The sequence below is a fragment of the Falco punctatus genome, assembly GCF_963210335.1.
Source record: "Falco punctatus genome assembly, chromosome: 2".
NCBI lineage: Eukaryota > Metazoa > Chordata > Aves > Falconiformes > Falconidae > Falco > Falco punctatus.
In genome coordinates, this window is record NC_137581.1 from 117,418,486 (window position 1) to 117,432,540 (window position 14,055).

A 14,055-nucleotide genomic window follows, 5' to 3' on the forward strand; every position below is an offset into this window, starting at 1 on the left:
GTGACCTTTCAGAGAAAGCAAGGCTGTTGGAGGCAGGTCTGCTTGACGGCAGGGAATTCGGCTTTGGAAACAGAATTTAACCTGATTATCCTGGAATTAATAAGACAAGTGAATGATATAAAAATATACATGCATGATCACCACCACAGAGGCATGTGTGAAGATGAAGGAGCAAACCCGTGGCACGTGTTGCCATAGGCACTCAAGTTAAAAAGGGAGCAGCCCTATCCAAGCTCCCCCGATGACAGATGTGCTAGCACGGTTCGTTTGGGCTCTTAAAAATATACGATATGAGCAAAATTATACAAGCAATATCAATGCCACCGGAGGTGGTGTTTGCTTTTTTAGAAAACAAGCTATAACCAAGTAACCGTCTGTTAGCTGTGGAATAGCTCCTCGTGACTTCGCTAGCAGCAGCGCAGGGAGCTGTATGGAGGGAAGTTTCTCGCCGTGGTATCAGTGCAAGCACGTAACGCTTGAGCTGCTTATACCTTCCCTTACAGAGCAAGGGCTGCACAGAAGCTACTCTATATCCAGACCTCAGTAAGGCTTCTGCTTGGGAAATTTCTGTATTCCCACCCAGGACGTGGCTACAGGGTAGTTCAGAACTTTCCGTGCCCCCCCGGCTCACGCCTGTCTCCTCTCCTTGGGAGGTTCTGGAGGTTACGCTGAGCGGTGCGAGACAAACATTTCTTCAGAGCAATATTTAACAGCAACGAGGCAGTTGCCTTTGCAACTCCCAGTGCAACTGATGTGCCCCGGATTCCATGGGGATCAGCAGCCCTGTCCCAAGTGAACGCTGTGGGGTGTTATAAAAATTGCTCCGTGCTGATCAGGTGATTCTTCCGAAAGTGACGGTGGGCAGCGGTGCATACGTGGTTGTAAAAGCACCAGATGATTAAAAACAAAGGAAAACATGACATCCCTGCGCTGGAAAAAGCTAACAATGAGAGACGTACAGCAGTTCCTGCGCCTCTCCCTGGTTAATAATGATGCTGAATGAGTAAGTGCCACTGAAATCTGTTTTAAAACATTGAGAGAAATTGGACTTTTTGGACCTTCTAGAAAAGTTTTGGGTTTGGTATTGTTGGTTGGGTTGGGGTTTGGGTTTTTGGGTTTTTTTTTTTTTTTGGTTTTTTTTTTTTGTGTTTTTTTTTTTTTCAAAAAGAGAATTTTGAAAAAGATAAAACTATATGATAAAATAATGAGATGAAGGACATCAGAAGATATCTATCCCTCAGAGACCTGCACATCCTTCTGGAAATACCTGTTACATAGGATTTTATCAGAAAGAAGGCTGCTGTCAGGGCACAACCTGAGCTTTATAGATACTTCCTGAAGCGTTATCATTCATGGCAATCGTTACTCAAGTAATTGAAACCTCTACTTTCTAATCTGAGCTTTTAGCTTCCACTTTCAGACTATTGATAATCATCTCTTGCTAGTGCGGTATGACCAAAGTAGATCTGACCTACTTGCCTTAAAACAAATCATGCTCTCTTTTAACCAGAGAGGGAAGAGTCAAAGTGAAAGATAAGTGATCCTGCTTCACAACTGAAGTTTGTTGTGCAGAACGATCCTACTCAGGGGAGCAGAAAAGGGAGTAGATGGCTGGGCAGGGCATGCTGACCCAACACCTGAGTGCTACCTGGTCAACGTGGCCAGGATCTACTGTTAGAGCTATTTCAATATATTTGCCACATCATATACATTGCAATAAATGTATATATATATATAATGTGTGTTTAATACATTAACCACTAACTTTATTTTATTTACATTAAATATCATACAATGTGTGGAATGTTATATTAAATACATTGCTATTGCTCCTGCGTCCAGATGGATGGTCCCTGGGAGAGTATCTTCTCCTGTACACCACAGATTTATTTATAATCAGGGGCTACTATTGAGGCAGTGCAGAAAGCAGATCATGAACTTACCTTATGGATCAGTGGAGACCACATAAGAAGTGCTGCACTGCCCGGGCTGGGTGCTCTGACTCTGGCAGCAGCAAGAAAGGCTGTCGGGGGAGAGCCCATGAGTGTGGCCGCTTGCTGTGGGCCCTTCCCCTCCTGCCCCCCCAGCAACGGAACAGCTGCGCTGGGGACATCAGCGTGGACATTCTTTCCAAGTCCTTTCAATATGCATTGATGGACCTGATTAGTGTGATTTTGTACCCCGAGAAGTTTAAGAGCAGCAAAGATTACAATAGCTTTAAATGATCTTAAAGGTAAGTGGTGCCTTCACGTTAACTCAGGCAGTTGGGATGCCAAGTGTGGGTTATGATGAGCGACGTCTGCCCTCCTCAATGTTGCTCTGCAGCTGAACAGTGACCTGTGTGGCCGTGGTGTCCTACTGACCTAGGACAGCTGAGCCGTAAGGTTGTTCTGCTGCCAGCTCCTCTCCTGGGAAGTTAATGAACTTCAAAAACTTATTGCAACACGAAACGCTGCAACAGAGGGAGCAACGTCAAAACGTATGGCTGTGGCGTGCTAGCAGACACGGGATGTGCTGCGCTCATGATGCGAGTTTCCTTTGACTTATGTTCTGCTGATGAATGCCAAAGAGGTCTGAGAGAGATGGCAGCAGGAGACCAACGCATCGTTCCCCCTGCCCCCCAACGCCCCACCCTTTGCCTGTCACATTTTGTTCCCTCTTTCACCAGCAGACTGAAGGGGAGGCTTGTGAAGACTTCAGGACACGGTGCAGAGAACACAACTGCAGAGCAAAATGTCAGGTTGCTGTTTCATTTCCCTATCTTGCCTTTCTCTTTCAGAAAAGCCTGAAAACATTATCACAACTTCACCAGAAAGTAAGTTCTGATTATTATTTCCTCTTTAAGAGAAAGGAACTACCTGTCCTGCCATGAATTTCTGGTTAGAGTGTTTTGTGCAGTCAAGACAAATTTAAACTCATTGCTAAACGACAATTACTTTCTTCCCATTTGAACAAAATAGTCTCTCAAGGTCACAGTTTTCAAGGCTAGGATGGTCCAGCATTCAGCAGCACTTGGAAAAAGCCAACCACGTTACCTCTGGGTGCTATATTCCACGCTTCTGACATGCTTTGTCATATCCCACTCCTACATGGCTTACACTTGCAAAGTGTTAGGAATCACGCTATACTATCACTTTAACATAGGCTGAAGCATGGCTTTTACTCACAGTTGGTTGTTGTTCATAATTACAATTGCAAAAAGATATTGGAAGTTCAGAGCAGTGCTCTAATTCTGACCCTTCTTTCCTTCTGCCACGCACCACTCATCAATTACGCTTCCCTGTGCAGTTTTCCTTCTAGTATCCCCATACTTTGGTAGAATGCCCATGGAGACAGGGTTATCTCATGACATGCTGTACCAAGCTGCAGAATGTTTAAGTACATTAAGGAGCCAGTTGCTCAAAGAGAACTAACACTATTAAAAAAGAAAAGAAAGAAGAAAAAGAAGAAAAAAACCCAAGTCAAATATTTCTGTACGTTAATACACGCTAATGCAATTTTTGATACTAGTATCTCAGAAGAGCCCCAAGAACCTGGAAACAAGACATTGTACATCATTTATGCTTCAGCATCCGTGGGTCTTTATTGTCTCATCATCATCGTGTGCACGTTTTTGTGCCTAAGGAGGCACCACGGTAAGTAGTTTGACCACCTAACCTTTGCCTGGATGCATTTGATTCCACTCCTTCTCACAGCTTCACAGAAGTTGCATTCAAAGCTCTATGAAAATCCCCATATAATTATCCCAACTGATCGCTGAGACGTCCTGATCGAGTGCACCAGTTAGGATACTGAATCTTTACAAATTTAATTTCCCCTGTGTATTGTTCCCTTCCAGAGATGGGGCGGGGGGGGGGGGGGGGGGGGGAAGTAAAGTGAGAACAAATACAAAGTTCAGACTTCAGAATAATTGGAATTTTTTCTCCTATTTTGCAAATAATCAAGTTAGAAATAAATAGGAGTCTCAGCCACTCAAATGCAGTCAAGTTCTATCCAGTTACATTTTCTATTCCTAGCTTTCCCTTTAAATTATCAAATAATTACAGTATTAATCTCTCCTGCTTTGCAGGAACTCTCACACAGCTGCTGGGTCCTAAACCAAGAGTGTAATTTGGGGGTCCCCCATATGTTAATTTAAGTGATCTCACATTTTTCTATTACAATCCCATGGATCTTTTTAATGATTTTATTAATTTCTTTTTAGGAAAATGAAATTTTTTCCTCTTCCATAAAATCTAATATGTTTGCTCATAGGATGGCTTTAGGATTTTCCATGCCCTTTTCTCCCTAACTAGTTCACTGAACACAGAGAAAACCAGCCACAAATACACTGGGAATTTTTCTGCTCCTATTCAGAGGACCTCTGCAGAACACAGGAACTCACTCTATAAGTATAACATTCTGTGTTGATTAGCTTTCATCAGAATAGCTATTCCCAAATCCAGTTTGGAAACAGATTTTTATTCTTTGAGGTCCACTCAGCAATGCAAGGTCTCCTATAGTAATTAATACTCCCTCCATAAGCAGAAAGGCACCTTCCCCATGCTGATTTATTAAAACATCTTTCTTTTTCCCAGCAAAGGAGAACGCCATTAACCCAACAGAGACACGAGAGCCTGGTATGTTTCAATTTTTCCATCACCAAATCCTGACCATGTCCTGCATAACCACGTCCCGAGAACAAAACTTTGTGTAGCACAAAATGTGGTGTAGGATCAGAACTGGACCTAGTGACACCCTCAGTGCCCGGACAGCACGGCTTGCCTGGTGTGAGACATCACCCCGGCTGAGCTGAGGCGAGGAACCAAGGGTCTTCACCACAAAGGTACTTTAGGCACCAAAATTCCTGTTAAAACACATTAATTTGTAAGTACTGTTCCAGTAAGAGTTTAGGCACCTAAAGCCCCTCTCGATCTGGTTCAGACCCTGTGCGTAACACAAAAAATGACCCGCAGTGAGGAAAATGAGTGAAAAGAAAGACTCGCATATGTGGCTAGCATGAACTCACCCAGGTGTTGCAATCAGTTGCAGAGAAATCAGACGGGCAGAATGCAGAAGATGTGACCGGAGCTGGCAGCTGTCGGTCCAGGGGCAGGGCTGGGGGGACCAAAGGGCACCAAACGGGTTGCAGAGCTCCCAAAGGGCAAGCTGGAGGAAAGAGGATTAAAAGCAATGTATTCTAAGTGGCTAGAAAAATAGATGGCAAAGGAGGACTTTGTAAGAGAGATGAATTGTTGTGGTTTAACCCCGGCTGGTAACTGAGCCCCACACAGCCGCTCGCTCACTGCCCCTCACCCAGAGCGATGGGGAGGGGAATCAGAAAGGAATGGGAAACTTGAGGGTTGAGATAAGAACAATTTAGTAATTGAAATAATACAAACCAAAAAAAACACCACCACCACAACAATAACAATAACAACAACAGCAGCAGCAAAGTTGTAGTGAAAAGGAGGGAAAAAGGGAGAGGAATGAAATCCAAAGGGAAGAGATAAAGGAAAACAAGTGATGCACAACACGATCGCTCACCACCTGCTGACTGATGCCCAGCCAGCCCCCAAGCAGCGATCAGCTGGCCCCGGCCACCTCCCCAGGTTATATACCAAGCGTGGTGTCCCATGCTATGGAACATCCCTTTGGCCAGTTTGGGTCACCTTTCCTGGCTGTGTCCCCTCCCAATTTCCCGTGCCCCCCCAGCCCTCTCGCTGGCAGGGCCCAGGAAACCGAAAAGTCCTTGGTTTAGTATAAACATCACCCAGCAACAACTAAAACCATCAGTGTGTTATCAGCATTGTTCTCACCCCAAATCCAAACCACAGTAAGGCACCAGCTACTAAGAAGAAAATTAACTTCATCCCAGCTGAAACCAGGAGATTAATTTATAGATAAATTTGCAGATTTTGGAGAAGGATAAAGATTTATTTGGAAAATAATAAGACAAATAGGTAAGAAGCAAGAGACCAGGAAATGAGAGAGCAGGGGCAATGAGGAAAAGGTAGTCTGGGGTTCAGTGGTGATAATAAGAAAGATTTCATAAACTGAGTAGGGAAATCCTGGAACAAGTGGCACAGGAGAACTAGGGGACAGCACCACGATCCTGTTATCCCTTCCATCCCCGTTTCACCTGGAAGCCCAGATGTCCTCACATAGGCTGCGTTAAATCATTCTGCTGCTGCAGAAAGATGCCAGAGAAGAGAACTAACTGTAGAAAATGAATTTACAGAACATGCCTGCGTTAATGTAAATAAATAAACATGGCAAAGACTCCTGCAGACAACCATGGGGCATGCAGCCCCAGTTCTAGCTTCTCACCAGTACGTTGTTCCGTTCTCTTTTGGGAAAGCTTCCCTTTCGTTAGGAAGAACCTACGGATGCTCCCCCATAACGGCAGAATTCAAAACACAGCCTGTGTCGATGGGTGGGTATTTGCATCGTGTGTTTGTCTCTTAAATGGGGGAATAAAAGCAGCCAGCTTTCTCATTTGCTTTTTTTCAGGATCCTGTTTCTAGTCTGATTCGATTACGGTTTGTATACGGACAAAGGGGAGAAGGGGAAGGTTTTCCTAGGATACAAACATGTAAAATGAATCCGTGAGGAAGACAATACTGAGTCAGGTTAATTTCTCCCAAGTAAAGGCAAGAATGCTTGTGGGAGAATTTTTCTTTGAGTTTCTAAGAACATTCTTCCAAGGATTCAGGTTTTCATTCCAGTTTATCTCCTTGCAAAGTTCTTTGAGCATCACAAATGTCTAAAGCCATCATTAACCAAAATCAAGTGAGTACTTGAGTGTGTGCGTGTGTTTTGTGGAAGACAGGGAAGGAGGAGAAGGGTATTTTCCTTTTACAAAGAATTCTCTCAAATAAGGAGTGAGGAAATATTGAAATATAGCACACACCGGTTTTCTCTTGATGGGATGATCGGTTAGCTGAGTTATTGCATACTGCTTTTGTCCACAATCAATCAATGGAAATAACAAATGATCAGCAGTGACTAACCCCGGCCAAACTCAATTTTTTTTTTTTTTAACAAGTAGCTGTGTATAACTGCATCAAGCTAAGTTTTCCTCCCAATACTGGCACAAAAAAGTGATTAAGCTGCATGCTCAGGTTTGCAGGAAAGAAGATAAAAAGGAGATGAAGACCAGGGTGCCATCTGAAGTTTGAAAAGAACGCTCACACCCTTCCTCTGCACCACTTCTTCAGCTCTCACTTGGGGACCATGCATCTGCTCTTGCAAAACATCACTCTCAAAAATTACTCTTAGCAATATTTGCACCAGAGGTATACAGCAGTGAGCAGAGAGTCTTGAACTTGCTTAAAAATTTCCATGGCAGCTGGAAAAGAAGGATGTACTAGGTCTCAGGCTGCACATAACACACCGGATGATTTGCACTCAAGTTAATGGAAGAAAATAAGACACTATCTTTGTATTTTATCTTGGTATCGCTCCAGCTAACACCATAGCTGTTACGCACGGTGTACATTCACCCTGCTGTTTAGGTAAGCTGAATGGTTCATTACACACACGGTACACTTGCTCTGCCTCCTCCCGACCTTTAAACTCAGTCGCCGTGTCTGTGTACATAAAAGTCAGCGGTAATTGTTTCTGCACTAAGTTGTTAGTTCGAGTCATCAGACATGTTGACATTTTAGTTTAGGTTTTGTTGTGTTTGTTTTTGTTCAATATATAAACGATCAATTTGGTAAATCGTTGGTAATCCTCACTAAAAAAAAAGGAGAACTGTCTCTTAGAAAAATTCAGTTTGAACTTTTTGTTTTAGTGGCCCAGTCCTTGTATGGCTAGAGACTAATTATTTTAGGTGAAGGAATGGGAAACTTGGAGCAAGTTCGGTATGAATAAGCCCAGAAATCGACCTTTAGTTGCATTTATTGCTCAGCTGATAAAGGTACACTTAGTTTCATAGTCTACAAGTAGCTTTCTGAACAAGAAAAAAAAAATGTTTCTCTGAAACAGATCCTACCTCAGTGGTCTTAAACTTTAAAACAAGGACAGCCATTCAGTGGAGAGCTTAAATGATTTGAACAAAAGGAATGAAACTTCTCCGATTGCTTTCCATGATCTGATACAGCCTTTGCAGGCAGAAGGGGAAAGTAAAAAGTCCATCCTTCCAGAGAACAAGTGCGTGCAAAACAATCAGTTGGCGAGGATGCTTCGCAATACTCTGCCCTTACCATAGTACGTATGAGGAAGGGTCCAAAGACCCTCAGGAAGGTAAGGAGGGGTGCTGGGGACAGGCAGGTTACCTGTCTGAGTTTCCAGATAGCTCGGCAGTGCATCCATCTGGGCACGTACAGCTTTCCCTCCATCATCCCAGTGAGCTGAAACCACCGGCAGGTCGGCTCAGAGCAGCCCCAGGATGATGACTGCCAGCTGGGACCTAGAACGAGACCGAACACACGGGGAAGAAGTGTTGCAGCATCCAGAGGACAAAGCCTGGTGGAATCTTCACGTGGCTTGTTTCACCTGTACAGCAAAGCTGAACTTACTCAGGTCCCCAGGGAGCCAAGTCCGATTTGGACAATGAGATTTTGGTAGACAAGCAGGAAGTACCTCACCACCTCACCATCAGACACACTAGCATAGACAAGTGAAGCACAGGAGCCTGCGGTAAATTCAGCTTTTAAAGCAAACGATTTGAAAGGCTGCGCCTTTTGAAGCAGGGAAACAAAAGGTGTTGACTGAAACCATCTGCCTCTTAAGGTGCAGATGAGCCATTCAGATCAATCACAGCATCGCTCGGTTTTCACCACCTTTTCCAAGAAAAGAAAAAAGTTATTTCCACTGTCCATCAGCTTTAAAACTGGCCCATGAACGGAAGGGCTGTACTATGTCACTTATGCTGCTACATGCTCATCTCGATCCTCTAGCGCACCTCTAGGTAACATCATGTCACCCCGGAGACATCGCGCCCAACGGCGGCTGTGTTAGGGCTCGGTGGGTGGGCGCCAGCTTCTACAGAGGGGCAGGACCCCAGTGGGAGCCGGGCAGCCTCGTGATTCCCCTGTGCCCTCAGCATGGGACTGAAAGGAGCCGGTGTTGGGTTAAACCCCGCGGTGAAACGGCTGAATCGCGACGGCGCACTGAAGGAAACGACGGCAGAATCGCGACGGCGCACTATAGGAAACAACTAGGCTCAGGACCCATTCTGTGGGAGGTGTACAGCACCTCTGCAGCCTCCCTAAGACATGGTCCGAGGGCCTCCGATTTATATTACAGAATTTTCTACTTGTCTTTCCTTTGCTACTTTTGCCCCAGATACGTTGTACGGGTACGGTCACACAGGCAGCCCGAAGAACAGAAACACGGCTCTGCAGCTCTTCGTTACACCCACAGACCCGCGTGGAAGGCAGACAGCAAAGCCTGAGGAGCTGAAGGGCTCGATGCCAGTGAAGCACGTTACTGCTCGTCACTGCCATCTCTTCTTGCACGGGAGGGACACCTGGCTGGTTCCACCCTCCCAAGCACCAGCACAGCACACAGACCTCCTACAAGGCTAGATGAGATGATGAGGCTTGTGGTAAAACACATCAGCCATCCTCATTTTGCTTTATCCGTTTATTCCCCCCATTGTGCTTCCTTATAAAGACATACAAAATTTAGAAGAGCGTGAGGCTTAATCATCTGCCAACTCTTGGCCCCCAAATGCCTGTCGGATGGGGGGCTGCTGCTGGCAAACCACAAACTTTTTCATATTGCCAGACCAAGCAGCAGCTCGCCGAGCCTTGCTTCTCCACTTACCTGCTTTGCAATGCTTCCCACCACATCCCGGCGGCAGCCTGAGCCCACTGCAGCTCACAAGGCTCTCCGGCAGCGAGGAGAGCGCCGACGGGAGCGCTACAGCGACATGAACGTGAGAAGCAGAGCTCGCACCTCCAAGAAAAAGGCATCACCCTACGTTGCTAAGTTTCCTGCTGCTTTCCCCCTAAGAGTGTCCAGGGCTGGAAGTTGTAGGAGTGCTCCCAAGGGCAAAGAGACAGGGTGTACAGCCAATGCTCGCCCCTCGCTTCGCCCCACTGCTCCACCTGGGTCCTGCGGTACCTGCACCGCTAAGGCAGTGGGTGCTGGAAGAAGAAGGGGCAGCACAGACAGATGGAAACATAGGATGGGTCGGGACTCAGCAGCCAAGCTCCATGCCAAAGCCTTGCTCCCTGCACCCCCTGCCATTCCCCGTGTCACCTGCTTGGATCTTTCCAGCCTCCAGGCAAGTGCTACCGTTCCCTGGGTCTCCCTATATCCCACGTCCTCACCAGGGGATGGAGGATGCAAGCCTGGAGCTGAGCCCTGAGGCTAGACCACAGCACCTGCAGGCTGAGGGAAGAGGCAAACACCCATGTCCCTGGGTGGGCTGTTCCCCATCCTGCTCCTTGCACAGGGTTCCTCATTCTGCGGTCTCCATGGCTCTGGTACCCTACCCCATTTCACATCAACAAATGTCTGCCCAGGCGGACGGGAACCAGGGAGAGAGGCAGACACACGGATGGTGGCTGGGGAAGAGAGAGGAGCAGATTTCAGAGGGAGACAGACAGCAGGAGAGGAAGACCTGAGCGGGCACCCAGATAAAGATCCCCAAGGAGACCACCCGAGCCTAGAGGATGGCAGAGTTAGCTATGAAGCTCGAGATGAAAACAACCCCACGTCCCTCAATACAGAGTGAAGAAATCTCATTTTCCTCTGAGTTTTAAGTGGCAACCACTATTTTGCATTCATAAAGCCCCCCCCCGGGCCAGGCCTGCTCATGCTCATTCCTGCTCACCTAATGAAAAGGAAAATGCCGGGGAACCAGGTAACTCCCCATTTCCACCCACACAGGTCGGTGGCATGTGTCAGTCACATGAATCAACCGCACTCGTACTCCCCGTTTCCCACAGGTAACCAGACTGTGCCCTTTGCATCACTGACCAACACACCTACATCGCTCGCCCCAACTCAGATTTCCCTTTCTGCCTCCTCGCACGTACACACAGACGGATGGGCCGCGACTGCCACAGCCACTGTAGGAGAGCCAAAGCAACAGGGGATAACCAGGTCTGGAAACACAGCCAAGAGGCTGAGCTTCTAACTGTTACAAATCGTGGCCTGTGGGACAGGAGTTATGCTAGAGTGGACTTGTATAATTAATTACGTGTCTTGTACAATTGATTTTAGTCAGGCTGCATGCTCCGTCAGCTGAAGTTTGGAGTAAAGGCTGTGCTTGGCATGGGATGTAACCAGACTTAACTGAGAACACGGGAGCCATCGTTTAGCACAAATGAAGAGTAAAACTTTGCTGGCTTTAAGCTAGCAATACGTTGGCTGGGTTTTCATCCAAGTGGCATTTATTCTCAGATAAACCAACACAAATTCTCTCTTTAGATGAGATTTTCTAGGCGAGCTAGTGCATAGGCACTGGTTTCTAGTTATCAAATGCCTGCACACAGCATTGCCAAGACTCCCCTCCGCAGCAGCACCGCGGTGTTTGCTGCAGCTCAGCCACCTCTGCGGCGGAGACACAAACTTGTCACCTGGCAGAGAAGCACACACCACCCCCCCCCCCCCCCCCAGTTTTCACCATGCAGCTTGGGAAAAGGGGAAAGGCAACCAGAAGCAGGGGTACTCGACAAACATGCTACTGATGTACGGAAAGGAACTTTAATTATTGTTGGTTACTAACCACAGTATCGTATCAGGCAATCTCCCCAGTCCACCCCAGCAAGACACATGCACTGGGACTCAGCACTTCCTAAAATCAAGCTGCCTTGGCTAATAAGAATCTCTTGAACTTATTAATAACTACCTAGCTATGTCTTGCGATCTGAAATTGTGGCTAATAATATTTTCTGGGGATGACTTGCCCCTCAGCTGGGTAGTATCTGGAAAAAGGCACACCAGCTGCGTGCACAGAGTGACTGCACCCAGTCAGGTGCACCAACACGGGTCTGCACAGCGAGACTTGGGGCTGAGACCATGACTCCTCAGGTCTCAGCACCGTTCGTTCTGTGGTTGCAAAGAGCTGGTTTTTTACCCAACACAAAGGCATTCAGCACCATCAAAATCTACAGAGCTACTTCACCTCACCCCACCTGCTGTGTGGGCGTTCAGGCTTCAGACGACAGTTCTTCAAACAGAGCTGGAGGTAACCTGTGAAGTCACTACTCGCACATTTCTGGCTGTAGTCACAAGGGCTGCACTTATTTTCTCTCACGTAACCCGTTCTAAACCAATGCACGCCTCAGTTAAAAAGAGGGGATAGTTGACTTTCAGTGCTCACTATGAAACTTGCCTACTCTCTAGCGTTTCTGGGTTATGGGAAGGATGGTGGAGCAGGGGTGGCTTCTGCTAGGTTTTTTTAATTCCTTTTTTACATTGTTAATAGCCAGAAGTCTACTACCTAAACTTTACATCAGGGATTTAGCCTCATGTTGCTGCATTTTCCCAAATCCTGTGGAGGCCCAGAAGCTCTGAGAAATGCCATTTCAATTGCATTTAATAAAAAACACGAATTAAATAACTTGCAGCTCCCTTCATCCATGCCTTAGACATCAACAGTCGTGGTTTTCTGGAAGAAAACAGTAGGTTCAGTAGACCCTCCATTTTCTCAGGAAAATCACATTTAAATGGTTAACTACAGTGGCAACCTCTGTCATGGTAAGAAAGCCAGACACAAAACTTCACCTTACATGGTTTGTGGTTATAGTATCACCACCAGCTCCCCAGCTGGGGACCTCGCAGGTGCACGAGATGGTCAGCTGCCTTGCTCGGGGGGTGCAACCCCCTGCGATGTACCAGCCTCCTCTTCTCTGCAGGCTGGGAGCAGGCGTTACTAGAGCAGCAACAGTGGGTCATAAGCAAGTGATGGGGTTTAAGAAGCCTGCTTTGATTTTGGTCACCGACTTGTGATGGAGCAAAGGTTGAGTGGGAACAGCTCCCAATACCCATGCAAGGCTCTCATCCTCCAGTGTGTAGTTTCTTCTCTTCGTTGGAGCTTCAGAGCTCGAAACCTGCAAAAGAGAAAGGAAAGACAAACCAGAGACAAATGAGAAGTGTGAAAGTACTCTGGCTGACCTCAAATTGCAGGAGCAGGTGCCAGGAAGCAAGCTCAGTGAACAAAACAAGAGCAAAACATCTCCCTGGGACCCTGGAGAACCTCAAGTCTCCTTGCAGCACTCCTCCAGGGGTGTAGCCCTTGCTGAAGGGCAGGTTTCCACCAAGATGTGGAAGCTGACAAATGCTCAGAAAGAGATTTTAACTGGGTCAGGTGGACATGCAATGCTTCATTTTCTCATCTTCTAAAGGTTTGCAGCACTTGCCTGTTGGCAAGAGGATACCTGACATCAGAATTAGCACTGCCGCATCTGCCACCAGCACCAAAAGCCCTGGGAACATTCTTCCCTAGTCAAAAAGAGAAGAAATTTAAGTCATCTCCAAAGTAGCTTTTGCAGCATATTTCTCCACATTTTTAAAAAATGCACCTGTTCCACATCTAGGAAATGTGAGTGCTGATCGCTTGGAAATCAGACAATTTCTGGCTGTCAGTTCCAATAATAAAATGGAACTGCCTTCCTGAACGGCATAGGCACACACTTTTGGCTAAATACGATGCATCTGCTCTTGGTAAAGCCACACAGGGCTACGCGTAAGATCACAGCAGATCTCCATTGGATGGGGCACTTTGGCCACCCCTTTGTCCTGCCTGCACTTTAACCAGAGCCAGCTTTGAAGGCACACGGGCTTGCTCAGGGCTGGGTGCTTTCAACACTCCCCGTTTCCTATTTGTACATGTGAAAGAGATGGCGTTACAATTGCAGAGTAAAAGGCAAGAGAAAGGAGGCTGATCCAGGAGAAGACCACAATACCAAAGCCATCCTAAACAGGCTTTTCTCCGACTTGTGTCTTAAGACCTGTAGTGATGGTCTTGGTCACTCAAGACCATATTCCAGCATCTTATAACCTCTACCAATAGAGGCTTTTCCTAATATTGAGCCTGAAAATCCCTTCACAGACCTAAATCCGTTACTTCTTATTCTATTTAAAGTAGGTGTGGAGAACATTCACTCTTAC

The 14,055-nt window shown here is 46.5% G+C and overlaps 3 protein-coding genes across 28 annotated transcripts in view; 1 reads left to right on the top strand and 2 right to left on the bottom strand.

The window, feature by feature from the left end:
- CGGBP1 (CGG triplet repeat binding protein 1) overlaps positions 1-14,055 on the top strand; it is a 55,295-nt gene that overhangs the window by 16,496 nt on the left and 24,744 nt on the right. For all 8 annotated transcript variants that reach the window (XM_080377048.1, XM_080377051.1, XM_080377049.1 and 5 more), the window contains one exon: positions 1-14,055. This exon is cut by the window's right edge and continues 24,744 nt beyond it. The gene's annotated coding sequence lies outside the window, so the exon portion shown is untranslated.
- The window catches only part of LOC308059540 (OX-2 membrane glycoprotein-like), a 50,662-nt gene continuing 44,260 nt past the window's right edge, over positions 7,654-14,055 (bottom strand). For 12 of the 19 annotated variants that reach the window (XR_013926294.1, XR_013926295.1, XR_013926296.1 and 9 more), the window contains one exon: positions 7,654-14,055. This exon is cut by the window's right edge. The gene's annotated coding sequence lies outside the window, so the exon portion shown is untranslated. The other 7 variants (XR_013926298.1, XR_013926302.1, XR_013926306.1 and 4 more) reach the window with 5 other exon arrangements.
- Positions 7,654-14,055, bottom strand: part of LOC308059541 (uncharacterized protein) — a 26,985-nt gene continuing 20,583 nt past the window's right edge. Inside the window, exon 5 of the mRNA XM_080377040.1 lies at positions 7,654-14,055. This exon is cut by the window's right edge and continues 6,599 nt beyond it. The gene's annotated coding sequence lies outside the window, so the exon portion shown is untranslated.